At 40.1% G+C, this 23,517-nt stretch overlaps 1 long non-coding RNA gene and 1 pseudogene across 1 annotated transcript; both read right to left on the minus strand.

Moving 5' to 3' along the window:
* Nucleotides 1-872: 872 nt before the first annotated feature.
* LOC135541856 (uncharacterized) lies at nucleotides 873-23,517 on the minus strand. Its single transcript, XR_010456001.1, has 2 exons — nucleotides 23,409-23,517; nucleotides 873-1,782 (listed from the first exon to the last, which is right to left on the minus strand). It is a non-coding gene; the product is annotated as an uncharacterized LOC135541856 (long non-coding RNA).
* Nucleotides 16,211-18,622, minus strand: LOC135541854 (homeobox protein Hox-C4a-like; annotated as a pseudogene).

The following is a 23,517-nucleotide window of genomic DNA, read 5'->3' on the forward strand; positions in this document are numbered from 1 at the left end:
CCTTAACCACTGCGCCACCCGGGAGGCCCATTGAGAACATCTTGCTTGCTACAACACCGCAAGGCGCTATAGAGGGTAGTGCGTACGGACCAGTACATTACTGGAGCCAAGCTCTCTGCCATCCAGGACCTCTATACCAAGCTGTGTCAGAGAAAGGTCCTAAAAATTGTCAAAGATTCCAGTCCTAGACTGTTCTCTCTGCTACTGCATGGCAAACAGGACCGATGCACCAAGTCTGGAACCAACAGAATCCTAAAGAACTTCTACCCTCAAGCCGTAAGACTGCTAAATGCTTAGTCATGGTAGTTATTTGGATAACTATTTAACTTTCTGCATTGACCCTTTTTGCACAAACTTTTTTGACAGATCACATATGCAGTTGCTACTGTTTATTATCTCTTATTCCGACTTATATGTACATACAGTATAGCCAAGTTATTGTTACTCATTGTGTATTTATTTTTACTTTTATTATTACGTGTTTTATTTTTCTATTTTCTTTCACTCTGCGTTGTTGGGAAGGGACGTTTCTACACCTGTTGTTCACGAAGCATGTGACTAATAACATTTGATTTGATTTGCAAGAAAATGGCGTTGATCTCACAGCAGTCTGCTGACAAAGGCATGGCTCGCTTCTTTCTCCTAATTTGGGAATGATTCACATTGAAATTATGGACTAGGAAATGATGTGTTTTGTGTGTTTTTAGTGTGTTTTACATACAACAAGGAACACAGACTGTCTATTTGCCACTGGTAATGAATCACTCTCTTTCACAGTATGTAATCTTATTATTTGCATTTCTAATTTGAACATGCATCACATTTACATTGCTCAGTTCAAAAGACACAAACTAGAGAAATACCATCATCTCTCATATTAAAGCATTTAATAAACAATTTCACAATCTGTACAACAAATTTAATTTCAATCTGTTTTTTCCATAGTTTAATGGCTTCCATAATATTTGGTGGTTTGTCATTATCACAGGTGTATAAAACACATATACATATGTTTAACATATAAATTGTTTCAGTATTCAATATGAATATCTTTATACACTGTAGCAAAATACAATTAATGCATTCATCTACTTTAGCAATGAGAAAACAACTCACTTGAGGAATCACAATGTGCCTCTGGATATTGGTAGTTTGCAAAATAGCTAAATATTTTGTGTGTGTGTGTCCTTAAAACAATCTTATCAGAGGTACTTGCTTGTCAAAGTGAGAAGCTTCTATCAATGTCCCAACTATAACATCACATATCATATTAACCCGACTGGAACGGGTAAGGATCCGTGGAGCTGGAGAGTTCACTAGCATGCCGGTCGACAACAGTCCTCAGAGGTGTAGCACTCTGCTCTCAACGGCCCTCACTAATCATAACCTAATGTGCTTACGGACAACATCACTTAATTCGTAATCACTGCTGATCCAACAACGGTCCCCCCTTAAGCTCCAGAGTTCAGCCTTGTTTGCTCCTCTTGTTTCCCAACGCTGAAGCACTGTTTACTATAGGGGATCAGAGGATGCACCATTTGCTGCAGGAGTGAGGTTGGTGCAGGCCATAGCTTCTACACTTAGGTCCTTGTCAGAGCACTGAGTGAAGTGCTGCTGCAGTCATATTCTCCCTTAGAGAATCATATCAAGGTGGAACCCAAGAGCCAGGTTCCTCACAGCATCCATCCCAGTGGCCGTCCAAGAGGAACAGGTGAACTAGGCTCATCTGCTGTCTTTGTCATTGAACAGGATCCACCTCACTTTGCCTCTCAGGTGACATTCCTAGGGAGAAAAACACAGAGTTAAGGTTACATATACAAATCCAGAAATTATGGACTAACAGTCAATTTTGGTGCCATGATGCAACGCAATGCTTCGCACACAATTTCTGTAAAAATTGTATTACAGAAGAAAATAACATTTGTATTTGCAGACATTTTCACATTTTACAAAACATTCTAGTTAGGTTATTTAGAAATACTTTTTTCCATCCAGGGCCTTGAACCAACACCACAGTTAGAGGACAAGCTACCCTGCTTTGCCACTTTTATACAACTATTGTGTACATATTTGGGAGACTACATGCCACATATAGCTTGCCTTCCACCCCCTGAGTTACAATGTTAGGTAAATGGAAACACCTATAGACCCCACACTGAAGAAAACACCTTAAATCTCCACACTGAAGAGAATGTCTGTAGCCTCCACACTGAAAAGAATGCCTGTAGCCTCGACACTGAAGAGAATGCCTGAAGCCTCCACACTGAAGAGAATGCCTGAAGCCTCCACACTGAAAAGAATGTCTGTAGCCTCCACACTGAAGAGAATGTCTGTAGCCTCCACACTGAAAAGAATGCCTGTAGCCTCCACACTGAAGAGAATGTCTGTATCCTCCACACTGAAGAGAATGTCTGTAGTCTCCACACTGAAGAGAATGCCTGAAGCCTCCACACTGAAAATAATGCCTGTAGCCTCCACACCGAAGAGAATGTCTGTAGCCTCCACACTGAAGAGAATGTCTGTAGCCTCCACACTGAAGAGAATGTCTGTAGCCTCCACACTGAAGAGAATGCCTGTAGCCTCCACACTGAAGAGAATGCCTGAAGCCTCCACACTGAAAAGAATGCCTGTAGCCTCCACACTGAAGAGAATGTATGTAGCCTCCACACTGAAGAGAATGTCTGTAGTCTCCACACTGAAGAGAATGCCTGTAGCCTCCACACTGAAGAGAATGCCTGAAGCCTCCACACTGAAGAGAATGCCTGAAGCCTCCACACTGAAAAGAATGCCTGTAGCCTCCACACTGAAGAGAATGTCTGTATCCTCCACACTGAAGAGAATGTCTGTAGCCTCCACACTGAAGAGAATGCCTGAAGCCTCCACACTGAAAAGAATGCCTGTAGCCTCCACACTGAAGAGAATGTCTGTATCCTCCACACTGAAAATAATGCCTGTAGCCTCCACACTGAAGAGAATGTCTGTATCCTCCACACTGAAGAGAATGTCTGTAGCCTCCACACTGAAGAGAATGCCTGAAGCCTCCACACTGAAAAGAATGTCTGTAGTCTCCACACTGAAGAGAATGCCTGTAGCCTCCACACTGAAGAGAATGCCTGTAGCCTCCACACTGAAGAGAATGCCTGTAGCCTCCACACTGAAGAGAATGTCTGTAGCCTCCACACTGAAGAGAATGCCTGTAGCCTCCACACTGAAGAGAATGTCTGTAGGTAGTCTCCACACTGAAGAGAATGCCTGTAGCCGCCACACTGAAGAGAATGCCTGTAGCCTCCACACTGAAGAGAATGTCTGTAGGTAGCCTCCACACTGAAGAGAATGTCTGTAGGTAGTCTCCACACTGAAGAGAATGTCTGGAGCCTCCACACTGAAGAGAATGCCTGTAGCCTCCACACTGAAGAGAATGCCTGAAGCCTCCACACTGAAGAGAATGCCTAAAGCCTCCACACTGAAAAGAATGCCTGTAGCCTCCACACTGAAGAGAATGCATGTAGCCTCCACACTGAAGAGAATGTCTGTAGCCTCCACACTGAAGAGAATGTCTGTAGGTAGCCTCCACACTGAAGGGAATGCCTGTAGCCTCCACACTGAAGAGAATGTCTGTAGGTAGCCTCCACACTGAAGAGAATGTCTGGAGCCTCCACACTGAAGAGAATGTCTGTAGCCTCCACACTGAAGAGAATGCCTGTAGCCTCCACACTGAAGAGAATGCCTGTAGCCTCCACACTGAAGAGAATGCCTGTAGCCTCCAAACTGAAGAGAATGCCTGTAGCCTCCACACTGAAGAGAATGCCTGTAGCCTCCACACTGAAGAGAATGTCTGTAGCCTCCACACTGAAGAGAATGCCTGTAGCCTCCACACTGAAGAGAATGTCTGTAGGTAGTCTCCACACTGAAGAGAATGCCTGTAGCCGCCACACTGAAGAGAATGCCTGTAGCCTCCACACTGAAGAGAATGCCTGTAGCCTCCTCACTGAAGAGAATGTCTGTAGCCTCCACACTGAAGAGAATGTCTGCAGGTAGCCTCCACACTGAAGAGAATGCCTGTAGCCTCCACACTGAAGAGAATGTCTGTAGGTAGCCTCCACACTGAAGAGAATGCCTGTAGCCTCCACACTGAAGAGAATGTCTGTAGGTAGCCTCCACACTGAAGAGAATGCCTGTAGCCTCCACACTGAAGAGAATGTCTGAATGTCCTTTACCCATAGAGGTACTCATACAGTCATAAAGAGGCAATGACAGTCATTAATATAGAAAATAAGACTCGGTTACAGTTGAAGTCGGAAGTTTACATACACTTAGGTTGGACTCATTAAAACTCGTTTTTCAACCACTCCACAAATTTCTTGTTAACAAACTAGAGTTTTTAGCAAGTCAGTTAGGACATCTACTTTGTGCATGAAACAAGTATTTTTTTACAGACAGATTATTTCACTTATAATTCACTGTATCACAATTCCAGTGGGTCAGAAGTTTATATACACTAAGTTGACTGTGCCTTTAAACAGCTTGGAAAATTCCAGAAGATTATGTCATGGCTTTAGAAGTTTCTGATAGGGTAATTGACATCATTTGAGACAATTGGAGGTGTATCTGTGGATGTATTTCGAGGCCTACTTTCAAACTCAGTTTCTTTTTGCTTGACATCATGGAAAAATTCAAATAAATCAGCCAAGACCTCAGGAAAAAAATTGTAGACCTCCACAAGTCTGGTTCATCCTTGGGAGCAATTTCCAAATGCTGGAAGGTACCACATTCATCTGTACAAACAATAGTATGCAAGTATAAACACCATGGGACCACGCAGCCTCCATACCGCTCAGGAAGGAAACGCTTTCTGTCTCCTAGAGATGAACTTACTTTGGTGCGAAAAGTGCAAATCAATCCCAGAAAAACAGCAAAGGACCTTGTGAAGATGCTGGAGGAAACAGGTACAAAAGTATCTAAATCCACAGTAAATAAAGTCCTATATCGATATAACCTGAAAGGCCGCTCAGCAAGGAAGAAGCCACTGCTCCAAAACCACCATAAAATAGCCAGACTACGGTTTGCAACTGCACATGGGGACAAAGATAGTACTTTTTCGAGAAATGTCCTCTAGTCCGATGAAACAAAAATAGAACTGTTTGTCCATAATGACCATCATTATGTTTTGAGGAAAAAAGGGGAGGCTTGCAAGCCGAAGAACCACATCCCAACCGTGAAGCACGGGGGTGGCAGCATCATGTTGTGGGGGTGCTTTGCTGATGAACCAGACTTGTAGAGGTCTACAATTTCTTTGGAGGTATTGGCTGATTTATTTTGATTTCCCCATGATGTCAAGCAAAGTGGCACTGAGTTTGAAAGTAGGCCTTGAAATACATCTTCAGGTACACCTCCAAATGACTCAAATGATGTCAATTAGCCTAAGTGTATTTAAACTTCTCACTTCTGCTGTACATATTTTGCTGTGATTTGTATTATTGTTGTAATCAGTAGACCTAATTTGGATTTCTAAAGTTTTGTCAAGTTGCCAAGATAGAACAGGTGAGTAAGTACAAGCTGGGCAGGTTTATTTAAACTAGGAAAGCAATACCAGGAAGTTTGTCAAACAATAACAACAGCCCTGACAATAGGCCTACATTGCACCAAATTAAATTACAGGTATGGGCTAAATAGTTAAATGGAGAAGTATGCAGAAGCAATATGCAAATGAATTCTAAAAAGTCTTTACATATGCAAATCACACAACTCAAACACTTCTTAATTTTAAATTGAAATGATATTGCACTTGCTATTGCCCTGCCCATGCATACATTTCCCACAAGTATTTTCTGCCTAGACAAAAGAGAGGCAAGTTTGACAGCAATTTCCCAAGTTTGACAGCAATTTCCCATCTTAAATAATCTTCATAACTGATGTGCCATGAACACCATAAAAGACAAGCATAAACAAAGTAAATTTCTTGGCATTTTGCCTAACATTGAGCTTATCAGAACTCAAATGTCAAATTATTATAATTCTATGCAAAACTGTGCCTTCTCAAAGCCTTCGGACATTTTGCAAAAGTTTATAAATATATCTGAAAGATTAGTGGAATATGTGTGGGTAGCTGGACAGGTAGGATGACTGACAGTGAAGGTGAACAGGTGGTCACGTGTCAGGTGACAGGAATGGATGAGACTGAGGCAGGAATTCCTTTAACCATAAAGTGGTATATTTACTGAGTAGTCTGTGGTGGATTCATGGACGCACAGAACTTCTGGATCAGATGGTGTTAAGGAAGAGAAAGCAGCGAGATCAGGCGATGGCAATTTCCTCCTTTTATGGAGTTGAGATCGGTCGGACATTTCCACCTGACCTAATTAAAGCGCCCCTGGCCCAGCTGAGTAAAATGGCAATGAATTAAAGGATTATTCCACCAACTCCATGGGCCTTTTCTACAATATCATATTGTTAAAGTGAACACTTGGATTTCTTAAAGAAATCATGCAAATATTGTACAATTATTTAACCCGCAATCTCTTCAATCAGTAGCAAAACTACTCTGCCATATCACTCTCAATTCTGCTTGACCACACTGACAAAAAACTATAAATGTATTATTATTCATAATATTATTATTAATTACAGAGTATGACACCATTAAACTAAAATTTTAATTGTAATAATTAGCAAAGATATTTTCTATTTTGTTTTTCTCTTTCTTCAGAGAGCTAAACTAGCTCAAGCCTTTCCTGTCCTTTCATGCACAAGCAGGCTGCAGCTCCAGCTCCTCGTGAACTCTGTGTGAACTGGGATGGCGACTCTCCTCTCTCCCATCACTCGCGCCTGCCGTTAGCTCACCCTGTCAAACCATTATAATGTCTAGTCCTGCCTTTGAGCTGGTCTAGGAGACATCGAGAAGAAATATCAATAAAAAGGAATTAGAAAAAAACTGCAATTAAATATTGAAGAAGATTTTAATCAAATAAGTCAAACTGGCTGTGTGCTGCTGGTAACTATAGGCATGTAGTCAATAAGACAAAAGACTCACATGTTACAATGAGTTTATTATTCATTTCTTTAGTGAATTTATCAGGCAGATAGTGACTTATGAACTATACAAACAATCAATAAGACGTTTTGATTCAGCCCCAGGCAAACACAGTCACTCTCCTTGGGGTCAAATAGTATGATAGTCTATATAGGGTACAGATTGACCTGAGGATGAGAGCAGGCAAGAGGCGAGCTGGGGAGACGTGAATAGGCAAAGTACAGGCAGTGGTTAGAACCATGCATACAAATGGCGCTGTCTCGGTGCAGTCAGGGTAAGATTTATGACTCCATCGCATTCTATTGCTGTAAACAACGCCGAGTAAAAGAAAAAAGTTTGAGTTGGCCGACCGTTTCGCAGGATGGCAAATCCTTGTTTCAAGACAGCACAGGTTTTAAATTATAATAAAAAATGTATGTAGGCTAATTAGTTATCTAATTTAAATTGGGCGTTTAGGTAATTTGAAATCTTCACCCACAATTATCTTCACAACACATCAAGACTTTTATACAGGTGGAAGAGTGGGACTGTTTTAATTTGACAAGGTATTATCCACACTTAACCTAGATAAGCATTATAAATGGCCTCATTAACAGTTATTACATGACTATTATCTCATGTCCTGACTATAGGTTTAGAGTTTATTGTGATAACTGAAAGGTCCTACATTGTCCTATACCAGTATATGACCTAAATATGACCTAAATATGACCTAAATTGTTATATTTGTGTGTAATATGAAGGAATATTATGACCATTTGTTGCAAGTTAATTAGAGGACTATTAGACTATAGACAAATATAAGCTATCATTGTATATGTGTACAGTGGTGTAAAGTACTTATTAAGAAAAATACTTTTAAGTACAACTTAAGTCGTTTTTTGGGATATCTGTACTTTACGTGACTATTTACAGTGCCTTGCGAAAGTATTCTGCCCCCTTGAACTTTGCGACCTTTTGCCACATTTCAGGCTTCAAACATAAAGATATAAAACTGTATTTTTTTGTGAAGAATCAACAACAAGTGGGACACAATCATGAAGTGGAACGACATTTAATGGATATTTCAAACTTTTTTAACAAATCAAAAACTGAAAAATTGGGCGTGCAAAATTATTCAGCCCCTTTACTTTCAGTGCAGCAAACTCTCTCCAGAAGTTCAGTGAGGATCTCTGAATGATCCAATGTTGACCTAAATGACTAATGATGATAAATACAATCCACCTGTGTGTAATCAAGTCTCCGTATAAATGCACCTGCACTGTGATAGTCTCAGAGGTCCGTTAAAAGCGCAGAGCGCATCATGAAGAACAAGGAACACACCAGGCAGCTCCGAGATACTGTTGTGAAGAAGTTTAAAGCCGGATTTGGATACAAAAAGATTTCCCAAGCTTTAAACATCCCAAGGAGCACTGTGCAAGCGATAATATTGAAATGGAAGGAGTATCAGACCACTGCAAATCTACCAAGACCTGGCCGTCCCTCTAAACTTTCAGCTCATACAAGGAGAAGACTGATCAGAGATGCAGCCAAGAGGCCCATGATCACTCTGGATGAACTGCAGAGTTCTACAGCTGAGGTGGGAGACTCTGTCCAAAGGACAACAATCAGTCGTATATTGCACAAATCTGGCCTTTATGGAAGAGTGGCAAGAAGAAAGCCATTTCTTAAAGATATCCATAAAAAGTGTCGTTTAAAGTTTGCCACAAGCCAACTGGGAAACACACCAAACATGTGGAAGAAGGTGCCCTGGTCAGATGAAACCAAAATTGAACTTTTTGGCAACAATGCAAAACGTTATGTTTGGCGTAAAAGCAACACAGCTCATCACCATGAACACACCATCCCCACTGTCAAACATGGTGGTGGCAGCATCATGGTTTGGGCCTGCTTTTCTTCAGCAGGGACAGGGAAGATGGTTAAAATTGATGGGAAGATGGATGGAGCCAAATACAGGACCATTCTGGAAGAAAACCTGATGGAGTCTGCAAAAGACCTGAGACTGGGATGGAGATTTGTCTTCCAACAAGACAATGATCCAAAACATAAAGCAAAATCTACAATGGAATGGTTCAAAAATAAACATATCCAGCTGTTAGAATGGCCAAGTCAAAGTCCAGACCTGAATCCAATCGAGAATCTGTGGAAAGAACTGAAAACTGCTGTTCACAAATGCTCTCCATCCAACCTCACTGAGCTCGAGCTGTTTTGCAAGGAGGAATGGGAAAATTTTCAGTCTCTCGATGTGCAAAACTGATAGAGACATACCCCAAGCGACTTACAGCTGTAATCGCAGCAAAAGGTGGCGCTACAAAGTATTAACTTAAGAGGGCTGAATAATTTTGCACACCCAATTTTTCAGTTTTTGATTTGTTAAAAAAGTTTTAAATATCCAATAAATGTCGTTCCACTTCATGATTGTGTCCCACTTGTTGTTGATTCTTCACAAAAAAATACAGTTTTATATCTTTATGTTTGAAGCCTGAAATGTGGCAAAAGGTCGCAAAGTTCAAGGGGGCCGAATACTTTCGCAAGGCACTGTATATTTTTTAGAAACTTTTACTTTTACATTTAAAATAATGTACTCTTTACTCCTTACATTTTCCCTGAAACCCAAAAGTACTCATTACATTTGGAATGCTTAGCAGGACAGGAGAATTGTCTAATTTATGCACTTATCAAGAGAACCTCGCTGGTCATCCCTACTGCCTCTGATCTGGCTGACTCACTAAACACAAATGCTTCGTTTGTGAATTTTGTCTGAGTGTTGAACAGTGCCCATGACTATCTGTAAATTTAAAAAACAAGAAAATCGTGTTGTCTGGTTTGCTTAATATAAGAAATATTAAATTATTCATACTTTTACTTTTGATACTTAAGTATATTTAAAAACAAATACTTTTAGACTTCCACTCAAGTAGTATTTTACTGGGTGACTTTCACTTTTACTTGAGTCATTTTATTTTAAGGTATCTTTACTTTAGTATGAAAATTGGGTACTTTTTCCACCACTGTGTGTGTGTGTGTGTGTGTGTGTGTGTGTGTGTGTGTGTGTGTGTGTGTGTGTGTGTGTGTGTGTGTGTGTGTGTGTGTGTTACCCAGATAAACTTAGTTGATAGTCATTAGCATACCCTGTTAGCCCTACTGTCCCATCTAATAATGAGGTCGTAGTAACTACTGGAGCCTTGAACACACACCATCTTCATTCAATCTCTTGACAAGACAGAATAATCACTGGTGATGAAACAGTCATGACTGTTTGTGTGGGGAAAGCTCTATGTATCAGAGCACGGGCCTACTGTTGATTACTGTTGACACCTATACATCTGAAGTGGAAATATCTTATGAGTGCCATTTTCCTTTGACATGTTTCACATTGCATCTGTGACGGGATAGGATGAAAAGGCTGACTGACCTCACTGTATTGTTCATTCACATAGAGATTTCCTATTTGATATTCTCCTCCTCCTCAAATAGTAAAATGTTTTGTCCATTGGACTAGATGGGACTGGGTATTATTCTCCACCAATGGGCCTGGAGGGAGAGTCAAACAAGACTTTATTTGTCAAGGCATAACTGTGGATCCTCCTAATAATCCGTATTAAATTGGAATTAAGGTTCAGGAAACACAACCTCCACCCTCATGTAAACAATCCTTTTTTGAATATAATGGTATACCCATAAACATACCCACAAGCAAAGTTGTAGTGTAAAGTGTGAGTTAGACACATGTGGACAGAGGATCCATTGAGGGAATACCAACGACCAGCGGCTACCATGGGAATGAATTTCCTTATGTTTGGCATTCCATTGAGTCCTCAAAATAAAACAACTAACAAATAGACCTAAATAAAATTCCACCAAAGTGTTTAACTAGCCTACATGCATATAATCTTAAGGACAACTGACATGGAAAGATATTGAAGATAGGCCAAGTAGTTTGTTTTATAATAGTATCCTATTTGTCATCCATCACATGACTTAAAACGGGCTATTGGCGGATAACTTACAATTTTGTAAACTTGAAAGTAGCACGTAATATAAATCTGTCATTCTCTTAGACCACATATTTTCTGAGAGAACATGACAAAGCCACCAGATTATTTGACTTGCAAAACTTCCTTAAGAGTGTGTATGTGATTTGTGAGGGGACTTGTAGACCTATATGAAAATACTAGCCACCTTTCGCAAAAAGTATTCCTTACACTGTGAAGTACATCGGATAACACATGTTAATATATAAATAGTTTTGTTTCATGTAGGCTAAAGACAAATTTTTCATCACATCACATGTGATGGGTTACAGGGAGAGGTCCGAAACGACACACGCACGCACAAGCACACACACAAATACAAATAAACACACACACGCACGCGCGCACGCACGCATCCGGGGAGAGGGGAACATCTGCTGTGCTTCGGAGTTTGAATAAGGAAGCGGCTAGATTTATAACACATCACCATTGAGAGTGCCGCCCTTTTTGTTCAATAGCCAGACGACCTCTCGTTCAACCCTGGCCTCCTATACTACCGCCGTGATGCACATAATACTCTCTCTCCTGCACAATGAAACCATCGGCGAACTTCCAATAGAGATGGAATCAGCTAAGCTACCAATGTAAAATCGAAATGGTAAACCATTTATCGAAAAAACAAATCTAATAACTTGCTCATTTGATAAAGTTAACACAAAAAGGCTGTGTAAATTAGGAAGCCATTGGCTGCAGCTGTAAGCCTATATATCCTCCCACATAGCCTGGCCTATTCCAAAACCATTCCATGTCTTGTGGAAGAGTTACGCATTTTTGAGGGACATGAGAGCAAAACTTGCCATAAATCAGAATGAGAAGGAGGAATGCTGGAAAGACACTTCACAGTTCCAAAACAGCCCAGGGGGTGGGGACTCCTCCAGGCATGCAGCGACACAGAAAGCTGTATATAAACCCACTGAATTACACAAAGCAGAATGTTTTGAGTAATTTTATGGTTAAACCAATTGGGCTATAGAGCTAATTGCAAGTTTGATCGCACTTTTCTCAGCCTATTAAAACGGCCTTAGGCCTATAGACACAAAACTATCAAGGGTGCTTGCCAACATGAGGCTGTCTGAATTGAAGACGGATATTTCTAGCCCCTAACCTACACAAGGATTTTTGTAGGCTACCAAATTACACGAAAAGTCTAAATACTACATACTACTAAATCCATTTAAACTTAAATGTTAAAAACATATTGTTTATAGGCATAGGCGAAATCCTTTTACAAAAAGACAAAGTTCGATCCAATCCTTCATCACTCCTCGCATCACATCTGAATGAAGGATTCGTTGACCTGAGAGCAAATGTCTGTCCGTGTACCATGCCCATTGCACCTCCATAATAGCTTAGTTTGGTGCCAATACAGCCAGTGGTCCATAACCCATACCACAGCGCTGAGGGGGTCTCTGCTGCACCTCTTCTCCTCCCTCTCCTCTAAAGTGTCCATCCCTGTCTCAAGTAGGGTCATGACCCTTTTTGTTGCCAGAAACGAACTAACAAGTAAACATGTCATTGGGTGTTTAAATATTTATAATTGCTCGCAAACAGCAGACAAATCCAGAGACTTGACCCTACTGCCAGAAACATGCAGTCCTCACACCCCACCTATGTTCACTTACCAAAGATGCAAAAACAAAAAAAGGCTAATTTATAGTGGATATATTTGGTGCGCTAAAATGCTCGGATATATATTTGGTAGGCTAACGCCTGTACTGAGAGGGTGACACATTGAGATAAATATTGAATTTTAAAAACACAATTTAAAGCTAGGCTACTAGCTGTACTATGTATCATTTGACCAAAAGTAATAAAAAACGATGTAATGCTAAATATACTGTGTACAAAACATTAGGAACACCTACTTTTTCCATGACATAGACTGACCAGGTGAATCCAGGTGAAAGCTATGATCCATTATTGATTTCACTTGTTAAATTCACTTCAGTCAGTGTAGATGAAGGGGAGGAGACAGGTTAAAGAAGGTTTTTTAAGCCTTGAGACATGGAATGTGTATGTGTTCCATTCAGTGGGTAAATGGGCAAGAACAAAGTTTCAAGTGCCTTTGAACGGGGTATGGTATTAGGTGCCAGACGCACCGGTTTGAGTGTGTCAAGAACTGCAACTGCTGCTAGGTTTTTCACGCTCAACAGTTTCCCGTGTGTATCAAGAACGGTCGACCACCCATGGACATCCAGCCAACTTGACACAACTGTGGGAAGAATTGAGTCAACATGGGCCAGAATCCCTGTGGAACGCTTTCGAGACGTTGTAGATTCTATGCCCCAACAAATTGAGGCCGTGCTGAGGGCAAAAGGGTGTGCAATACAATATTAGGAAGGTGTTCCTAATGTTTTGTACACTCAGTGTATATACCTAAAAAATACACTTCAGTAATTTAGCAAATACTTTTATCTAAAGTGTCTTACAATAGTGCTTAGAAACATTTTGGTATGGGTGGCCCCAGTGGGAAACGAACCCACGATGCTGACGTTGCTGCACAGGACCAATTTCTCCCCATAAATCTTGTATGTTTTTATACAGGCCTATACGTTTTTTTTTGTGTGTTAAATAGCCTCAGGTGTATTACATGTTAATAATCGTAAACGAAGCTTTGTTATAGGCTATTCATTTCAGACATTACTCACGCATTTACGGTATTACGGCATAATGAGATTTTAGGCTTCATATTTGTAGTTAAGAGGTCACAGATAGGTTACAACATCAGGACAATTAACAAATCACATCACACACACTCTCCATGGGTCAAATAACGCATAACAAACATCCACACTCAAGGCAACCCCATGAAGACATACACACAAGTTACAAGTCGAAGTTACAAGTCGAGGGACCTTGACCGGTCATGTCAGGCCGTTGAAAAGGTCGAGCATCTCGGACTGGAATTAAGCTAATGGCACAGAAAACGTGTCCCCCGCCTGAACCCGTCTTTTATACCGTCCGCCTGAAAAAAAAATTCAATACGATTGCCCTTTTCAGCCGCGCTATAGGGCGACAGAGTGGTAGGCTATAGAAAACAGATCACTGGGAGGCAGCGATTTTGGTATGCATACACCCTCATTTCTCACCGGTGTCCGGGAGTATAATGGCAGCCAGAACGGTGGGTGGATCTGGAGGGGTTCCACTCTCCCCGAAAGTCATGGCCAAGTGAAACTCAGTAAGGCCTATGTCGCTTTGTTCTATAAGAAAGAGCTGAGAGATCCATGCTAAGATAGGAACATGTATATTAGAGGAATATTCCACTCAAAAACTGCAAAACTCATCATACTTCATCATCACCTTTTCTGTATTTTGACAGTTCTATATTTTGAAAACCTAATTACTGACATGCAAAACATTTTGGGAATGTATCAACAGTGGACTAATGAAACAAATACCAAACGATATTGAGTGGTATTTTCCTTTAAGACTTAGAATATCAAGGCTTACAACTTCAGTCTATATGGTGATGCTCACTAGCAGTATTTGGGCCTCAGGCAATTAACGCCACAATCTGTAGACATGTAGCTTCTTATTAACTTATACACATATTATAACAAAACAGTTATGATTTTGTTGTCATATCAGACTTTGTAAACAGTTTTGAAAAGTATTTTTGCTTGGAATGTCATCCCCTTGAGCACTACAGATAACCTATAGAAGATATCAAGTGTTATTTGCATGTGAAAATGGCTTGGAATACAACTCATGCAAATTGTAGATTGAAAGTGAATCTGTAGGCTACGACGCTGCAGTGAGTTTTATCAGTCTAACCTATACATTTTTTAAATCACTTTAGATTGAAGAGACATACTAGCTGGTTTGATTTGAGGTACGACTGTGTGTGCATGAATATTTTTTTAAATAGAATAACTAGACGAATTCAGTGTTTTCTACAATTAAAATATTCGTAATTGTTTTCCACAATTAAAAATGTGTCTTGAAATAACATAATACAATATACACATATTTTTAAAGTTATAGCCAATTTGTTGAGGCTTTCATAGGTCTAGTTATGTTTAATAGTCCATATGCGCAAAACAGTTACACGCGGGCTTATGGAAATGCGCACACAGGTCCATAACATTGTTGGTAACCTGCTTGGAACACGTCACCTGTGGTCGTATGAATCAAACTTTGTTTGCAAACACATTCTATGTCATTAGTTTAAGTTTTAACTAAGCATAATGTGCATTTGAATTTGGGGAAAACATGTTCAACCTTTTGGTGAACTCTGAAAGGGCTATTCATGTGAGATGACTCGGAAAACCCTCTGTCCCTCTTACTCATAGAATAATGGAACTACTCTAAGGGAAGTTATCAATCAGTTATTCCGATGACATATAGGCCAAGGCCTACCACTTTAAGGTCCGAGCACTTCTTCGTTTGCAATGGGGACTCTCAAGGGTTCCCCATCTCTTACATTAATACATTTTCAAAACATGGTGTAGGTCACATGTAAATAGAATATAGGTTTGTATGCTGAATACGTAAATAAAGATGACTCAAATGTATTCTAAACTACTCGACACGGTTTTATTGAACACTACGATTATCACAAAAACACTAAACTTATTATGTTGCATTTTACAATGATCAATTAAAATAGATCTAAATCACAAAATGTAATCACAAAACACACTACCCTCACTGACTTTGCTTGATAAGAGGTTGTGCTGAAAAATAAATCACAACATTTCACTGATTCACATGTATTGAAAAATAAAAACTGGATATTGTTAACTGTCACCTCTGAGATTAATAGCCGAAATAAATAGATTACCCTAACATTATTTTTCAGAGAATAAATAAAACGATTGTGTTTGTATAAGTCTACTGACAGCTACGTATTCTGCCACAGGCAAATACTTTGATAATGTCTATTATTATTCGTCAGAACAACTTACTAAAAAATAACAAAAAATTATATAATAAATAAATAAACCCTGATAACCGTAATAATCCGTTGGCACAGTATCTGCAGTAATCCATGCTATATAACATGCATACTTGAATAACTGTGGACTGAGAAGAAAAACCCGTTTACGCACAAGAACACTATAGGAACAATTATATATATATATATATATACATATATATATATATATATATACAGAAAATATTTTTGTTAAATAAATAATCCGTTGTTTTTTCATCCTCTTTGTCATACTATTTTGTGTCTATAACCTTGTAATATCCTGGTCTCGTTCGACTACGGACACTCGAGAGAGTTCCTGGGAAGCTGGCATGGTGTTGGAGCCCACAGCACGCGAGAGAGTGCTGGCTGTTGTGGACGCTGTGTTGGACCCGGAGGTCGCGCTAGTGTTGGATGAGGAGGAAGATCTCACTTTCGTGTTGGGTAGCCTATGGTCTTTTTTCCACTTCATTCTTCGGTTCTGAAACCAAATTTTAATCTGGCGCTCGGAGAGAACCAGGGTGTGGGCGATCTCGATGCGTCTTCGCCGAGTTAGGTAGCGGTTATAGTGGAACTCCTTCTCCAATTCTAAGACCTGCTGGCGAGTGTAAGCAGTCCTGGACCGCTTTGCGTCTGCTCCATTGTAATTGGGATTCGCTGAGAGGTTTGTAGAGGTCAGTAGAAGATAGGAGAAAGGGAAAGGAAAAGAAGGAGAAATAGGAGGGAAGCAAGATTGGCGTGAATTGAAATATGAAAAGAAATAGCGATGTGAATGGAGAATGAAATCACTATTATCTAATCCCCAATCAAATATTTCACAGTCAGGGACTCAACTCGTGGGCTCTATAATGGGTAGCACTTTCTCCACTGCGAGAGATCAGCTGAATTATTTATTCTACATTATATATTTTTTTAAATTCCTTAGCCCTCATTTCCTCGCTCACTTTCTCCTCCCTCTGACACATACATAACAGAAAAAGCCACATGGCAATACAACTGTCCAGACTAGTGCCTCCGCTATAAAATTTATGGCGGGTGTAATTGCCAATGCTGACTCGTAAATCTACATCATATGTGCCATTTCAAAGGGGCTGCTCTCTCAACGTACGTAGCACGAGCCGGTTATAGGCCAGGCAATATAGGTAAAATAAGGGTGAAAGAGAGGAAGAGAGAGCACGAGAGGTAGGGAGAGCGAGTAAAGAGAATAACAACACAGATTGCCTACCGATACTGACGTGGATTTTCTTCATCCATGGGTACACTACAGGCTGCTTAGCCAAAGCAGAGCTGGTGGGTTGCTCCGGGGCGGCTTGGATGCAGGCAGCCGGCGCAATCGGTGGGGTGGTAGGGGATGTGGGTAACAGTGGCAAGGGTTCACATGGAGATGTATGTCGCCTTCCCCGCAAGCAAATTCCCCGAGTGTGTGAGCCCATGGCCGGTCTGGGGCTCGGGCTCGGGGATGCTTACACAGTTATACGGGCGCTCCTGGTAGGTCACTCGCGGAGGATACAACTCCTGGTGGTGATGCTGGTAGCCGGTGTCTCTCGTGCGGCTGTAGTATTCAGGGCTGTGTTCTGGGATGTAGCTATTTTGTGAATATTCCTCGCAAGGAGGAAATTTCGGATCGATGTAGCTAGAGTCCATCAAATACGAGCTCATGATCATTAATTTCTGGAGTGAAAAATAATTTTTCTACCTTTGTCGTTTTTCTGGTCCATAAAGCCCTCCTACTAGCAAGCGACCCTGTAAAGTTACTTTAACCACGTGACACAGCAGTCCAATGGCAGCTGGCGATGTTGTTACCGGATAAGGAACCAAACATTTATTCGAATATTTTTGTAGCCTTTGTGTGAGAGTGTTTTTTCCAGGCAAGGCCTCGGCTCTTCGACCAAGATCAGTATGAAATGATTGAATAGGGCAGAAAGTGGCGAAGATCCGTTGGAGGCTATGTGAGGAAACAGACAGTCAGATATACACACATCTCAGGCAGGGACTGAGGATAGCAAAGGTATCCTGACATGACTCGGAAAAATATACACCAAAACAAACAGAACAAAGTAACAATGGCATAAATTGGTGTGAACTTTGCGGTTAAGTACAGATAAACCACTCTATTCTTAAACCATGACAGCAGAATGCATTCTGAATCACACCCTAACAATGATATAAGATAACAGATATCTGAAGAAAATGAGGATTTAGGGAAAACAGGACAACATTCTTACGATAACACACGTATTGATAATTGACAAGCCAATCGTTTGGAGACCATTACGCACAGGGTCAATTCAACCATCCTAAACCAATGTAGATGATGCTACTACCAGTACAATGCTACGAATATGATAATAGAATACATCTAATGCTAATTTTCACGATATGAATAGGCCAATAATTACACTAATATGCTTAGTAGGCTATTAGGCTATTACTATCCTATTGTAGGCTTGTTATAACAACAACAATATTGCCATTGCAATTTTTAATATTGTGTAAACCGAAGAATAGAATATAGCATTAGGTCGTGGTATTGCTGGTAAAATAAGGAGTAGTTGGCAGCTGTAGTTGCAATGGATTAGCAGTTATGGTTGTATAGTGGCCCTATGAGTGATAATGGCCTGGCGAATTACAGACGGAGTCCCCTTCACGATCTATATCAGAGAGACTGAGAGCTGAACCTCCAGGTTAACTAACTGTCTACTTCCTAAATAACAGGCATCATTGCCGTGTCAGTTTTTATTGAATAAAAATAAAAACGACACATAAAAGTTAGAATGGCTTATTTATTAGAACCCCCCTTGTTGTTTGAGTTTTATTAGGCTGTAAATGCAGTAAATCAATTGCTTCAAATGATTCCCGCTCGCACGCGCGCTTTATGGTTTCCTAGAACATTCTCTCTCCAGGTTTCTATCTCGCTGCGTCTCTCCCACTCTCTCTCTTTGCGGCCCCACCTTCCCTCTCCTTCTCCATCTTCCAAATGTTAGACGTTTGCTTACATCCATTGAATAATTATCAGATGTTCTTGATTGGCTACTACGTTCTATCTGACACAGAGGTATTGAAATCGCCCATATATTCCCGTAGAGGCGAATTTGCGGTTGTTAATTGTAAACACAAATTCGGTTCTACAGGGTGCATATAGACGACTTGAACTGCATTCCAATGCTGCAAGCTGTGATTGTGAAAACTGGAAATAACTGTTAATAAATCCCACTCAGAATAATAAGTAGGCCAATGTCATGCGGGCATATTTTAGAGATAGCACGTATTCAGCTGGTAGAAACTTTCTCACAGCCTAGCGTATAGGTTATGAAGCGTCAATACACATAACACACCACATAGTGGCCTATATCTTGAATATGTTATAGGCTATTAATTCATGGGTGCACATGGTGGTAAAGTGTTAATAATTATATAGAATTTAACATTTCTGTCATCATAGTGTCAGCTAAACATGATGCACACAACAATAAAAAACATTTGAGAAATTTCCGCAACACACTGTGAGACGCGGTAAGTGTCTATTAGACCCATAAATTACTAAGCAGAGGCAAGACTTAAATCTTTCATTGCACAAAATGTATGCCTTTAGCTGAATGTCCTATGTTTGGCCTCCACCTAGAATGTATAGGCTTCACAAAGGAACTTCGAGAAGTAGCAAAAGTCAAATGTATAATCAAATGTCATTCAACATGTCCCTGAATATAACCTTGCGGGTACCCCTTCCTAATCATAAATATTCAGTTTGGAAAAACGGAGGACACAAAGGGGCCACGTGACAGTAGAGATGAAAAATAACTTTCTATTATCCCCGAGGTATATTGTGTTCTTCATTACCATACTGACCGTTGGGTAACCCGAGTGTGGCGCGCTGAACGTACTCAATAGACTATGCCTATGCAAGATATCAAAAGTGAACTCCCCAGAAAAAATACATTGAATATCAGCTACAATTAAAAAATATAAACCTCAAGAGCAATAACAATATTAATATGAAGAATAACAGTAATCAACATTTTCAAAAAATAAGTAATATGCCGTCGTCTAAATGTGTTTATTTAATATTTGATAACCTTAGTCTGCTTGATACGAATAGGCTAAGAGTCCCGTGACTATGAAGTTACTTCCAATAGGCTTATGGGGGGGAAGACTATCGTTTTTATTTCCCATCCCCCACCGTCCTCTTTCTCTCTCACCCTCTCTCGCTGAAGGCTCATTTTAATATTAGTTAGACAGATTGACTGGTGTTTCACCTCTTGCATTTGACTCGTTCCAATAGTTCACTGCCAAGGAGTTATTGATGAAGAATCACCAATGAAATGAGTCTCCACACAAATGCCATTTAGATATGTTACCTCGTTCAATAACTGAGTATAGGTAGAGATGGAAAAATTAACCCCTTGAGTAAACTAATCTTAAATCGTGTTAGATTTGGCAAAATGACGTTCCTTGAATCTATATGGGCTCTGTTGCAATATGTACGCTACTTCAACTCAACGCATGCTATTGGAAAAAATCAGCACTACTCTGTCTGCATCCTCCACAGTACCCCCGGGTAGGGTGGTACTGTGCGGGGCAGGGACTATACATTTATCCATTTATCTAAAACGTTGTGACTTGCTGGTGATACCCACTTGAAAGATACTTTCAATTTATTGCAGTAATAGATCAACGACATGCCATTTTATTCAATCAAACAGACAAGCTGACTGAGCAGTCCTTCACCTGTTGCCATAGCTTTCAGCGATAGAAAAAAACAATAAGGTAACCAACAAAGACATTTGCAAGTAATTGGCGTATTATGGATTATAAATCCCAGGGCAAGGTTTTGGAATGTATTTTCAGTTCTCGTCGATGCCGTTTGATCAAGTTGGAAGACTAAGGTACTTTCAAATTCTTCTAGTCAGGATGTTACAGCTCCCTGCAATAGTTTTGATTCACAGTAATCATACGTTTGGTGTGGGATCAGCAATATAATAATTTCAGAAGTGGGTTCTGTAGCCAGGCATTTGAAGTACATACAACATTGATATATACTCTTAATTGCTTCCACATTAAGATTCTGAAAATGTGGATAACATGATTTTGTTGTAAAATGTAATTTAGTTCCCTAATGGAATGATAACTAAATAATATCCTAGTTATATGTGTTGCAAAATTTGAATGATCATATTTTCAAACTAAATAGATACACTCTGCCTTTTTTCAATCATCAGAGTTCCCGCTTGCCTGAAATTCCAGGATCTTTCTCTCCAAGTAGCGAGATAATTACTTCTAAAAAAAAAGGCCGTCCTACAGGGGAGGCATTCTTTCTAGTCATAGGCCATTTTCCTTCCAGTTGAATGGTCGCTATCAAGATCCGATATAAATTTGCTTTAGCTCCCACAAATAGCAATGGAATAGCTAGGCCTACCAGATCTCATCAAACGTGACCCAACTACTATTGACCTCATGCAACAAAGATACATTGTCTCAGGCCTGATGTTGTATTATTATTATCATTACATAGCCTACTATTCAATCAGCATATGTTTAAGGCTTAAGTTACCAGGTTATCACCTTCCAGTCAATTGATAACCCTAATTAATCAGGTACATTTGAGAGAGAGAGAGAGAGACAGAGAGAGAGTTAAGGAGACCAACAGTGATTATGGCCATGCAGACTGAGGCTGAGTGCTATGATCAAGTAAACATCAAGCCAGCAGTTTTTTTCTTACATTTTACAACACTATAGCTAACATCCCCAATATGAACACAAAGGTTACACTTCTGCGAAACCTCATAAAACACTCAACATCGCCTTTTAAGAGTCAAGATTATTCTCGAATGTATAGCTGTGGCGGTGGCCTGTAGGGCTGGCCTGTAGCGGTGGACTTTTTTAAGACCTATTATAATATTGAATATCACAGGTGCCAGTCCAATGTAATGTCAATGAGGCCATGAGTTGCAGCAGTCTGGTTAGAGCTGTCAATCGGACATGACGTCACGTGACCCAATCGTGACCTAATTAAACTAAGTTATATCCTGAGCCGTACACCGGCTCTGGCTCTGACTGTATCTCTCATGTAACATTTTAATTCCAGAAATATTTAAATGCTTGCTGATATTCAATTAATTCATAAATTAGCTCTTAGGAACATGTGTCTACATTTCGTAGGCTACTGGTGAAGCCTAATCTATGGTACTCAAGGTACAATTCACAACAAACACGAAACAAAGAATTAAACAAATCACCATTTGTGAAAACTGTCTATTGAACTAAAAGCAAGCCGCAATCTAACGTAAAACACAAGCAAACCACGAAGCCAACACAACTGGAACTTTTTAAAGTTAAATTGAGAGGTCCGGAAAATTTGAGTTACACAATCTGTTCCTGTGTTCAGTATAGTCGTCTCTAATGAATGAATGGGGTTCACTCGATACTGGCAGGCATCACATGGTTTAATGGTCCAACCTGCTGTTATCTTCGCTAAAACAATTTGAGAGGGAATAATTGTTATCTCTGAGTCGCCTGCTCAGCCAAGTCACACCAGATCCAGTGCTGTATTCGACATTCGCCCAGGAGGAGATTCCTTTAATACCGACACTAGGGGCAATGGTGAGAGCTAGTACCATCAAGTATGCTTGCTTCTTGCTTGGGCGTTGTGGATGGGGATGGCCGTAGGCCTACTCTGCAACTAAAGTCAATACTTAATTTGAAGTATGAAATATTTCCAAAAATTGTCAGCTGCAAAATTCACATTCACATTCGAACCATTATCATACACATGTTAAGCATATTTTGGGTTGGATTATTCAGTACAATAATATAGGCCTAATAGTCTACAGTCGACATTGTATGAGCTATTGTCTCATACCAGAAGGCGCAAAGAAATTATAACTAGCCCAAATTCTGGAGTCCTGGCATTCCCTCTACAATAATTAACTAACAATTGATAGCCTACAATTGCCATGCTTTCATGTTTAATTACATTTTGTTCTATGTTCAAGTTGCCTATGTATAAATGCAGTATAAATGCTGAGTGCTGAATCAAAGCTGATTGACTGCCGGATCAACAAATACATTGCAATGTTGAAGTCTAATTATGTAATGACAACCACACATATACGCACATGTCAGGAGAACACAGGGGGCTTCCGATATGCTACACGCTGCACTAACTGAAGAAACGCACATGGCCTATACTGAACTGTTAACGCCCATAGCATCACATCTATATCACAAGCAACTAGTCTACTTTTAAAGGTATTCTGAGTTTAGAGAAAATGCCAACATGTCAAGAGCCTAATTGAGAACCATTAGCGACAGACCACCAAGGCATTTCTCAGGCTAACATTAAATTACAGCATTCATTTAATCTTAGCTGGGTGTTACAAGAGGCAGGTGTCTATTTCATTATAAAGCAAGATAAACAAGATTATTAACTTACTGCATCGTCTGGGAACAATTTTCCGGAGTCGAACGATGTGAGTGCAGAGCATTGGGGGCTAGATAATCCTCACTAAACACTAAACGCCTCATACCTCTCCGACCACTCA

The sequence above is a fragment of the Oncorhynchus masou genome, chromosome 6 (genome assembly GCF_036934945.1).
Source record: "Oncorhynchus masou masou isolate Uvic2021 chromosome 6, UVic_Omas_1.1, whole genome shotgun sequence".
NCBI classification, from domain to species: Eukaryota; Metazoa; Chordata; class Actinopteri; order Salmoniformes; family Salmonidae; genus Oncorhynchus; species Oncorhynchus masou.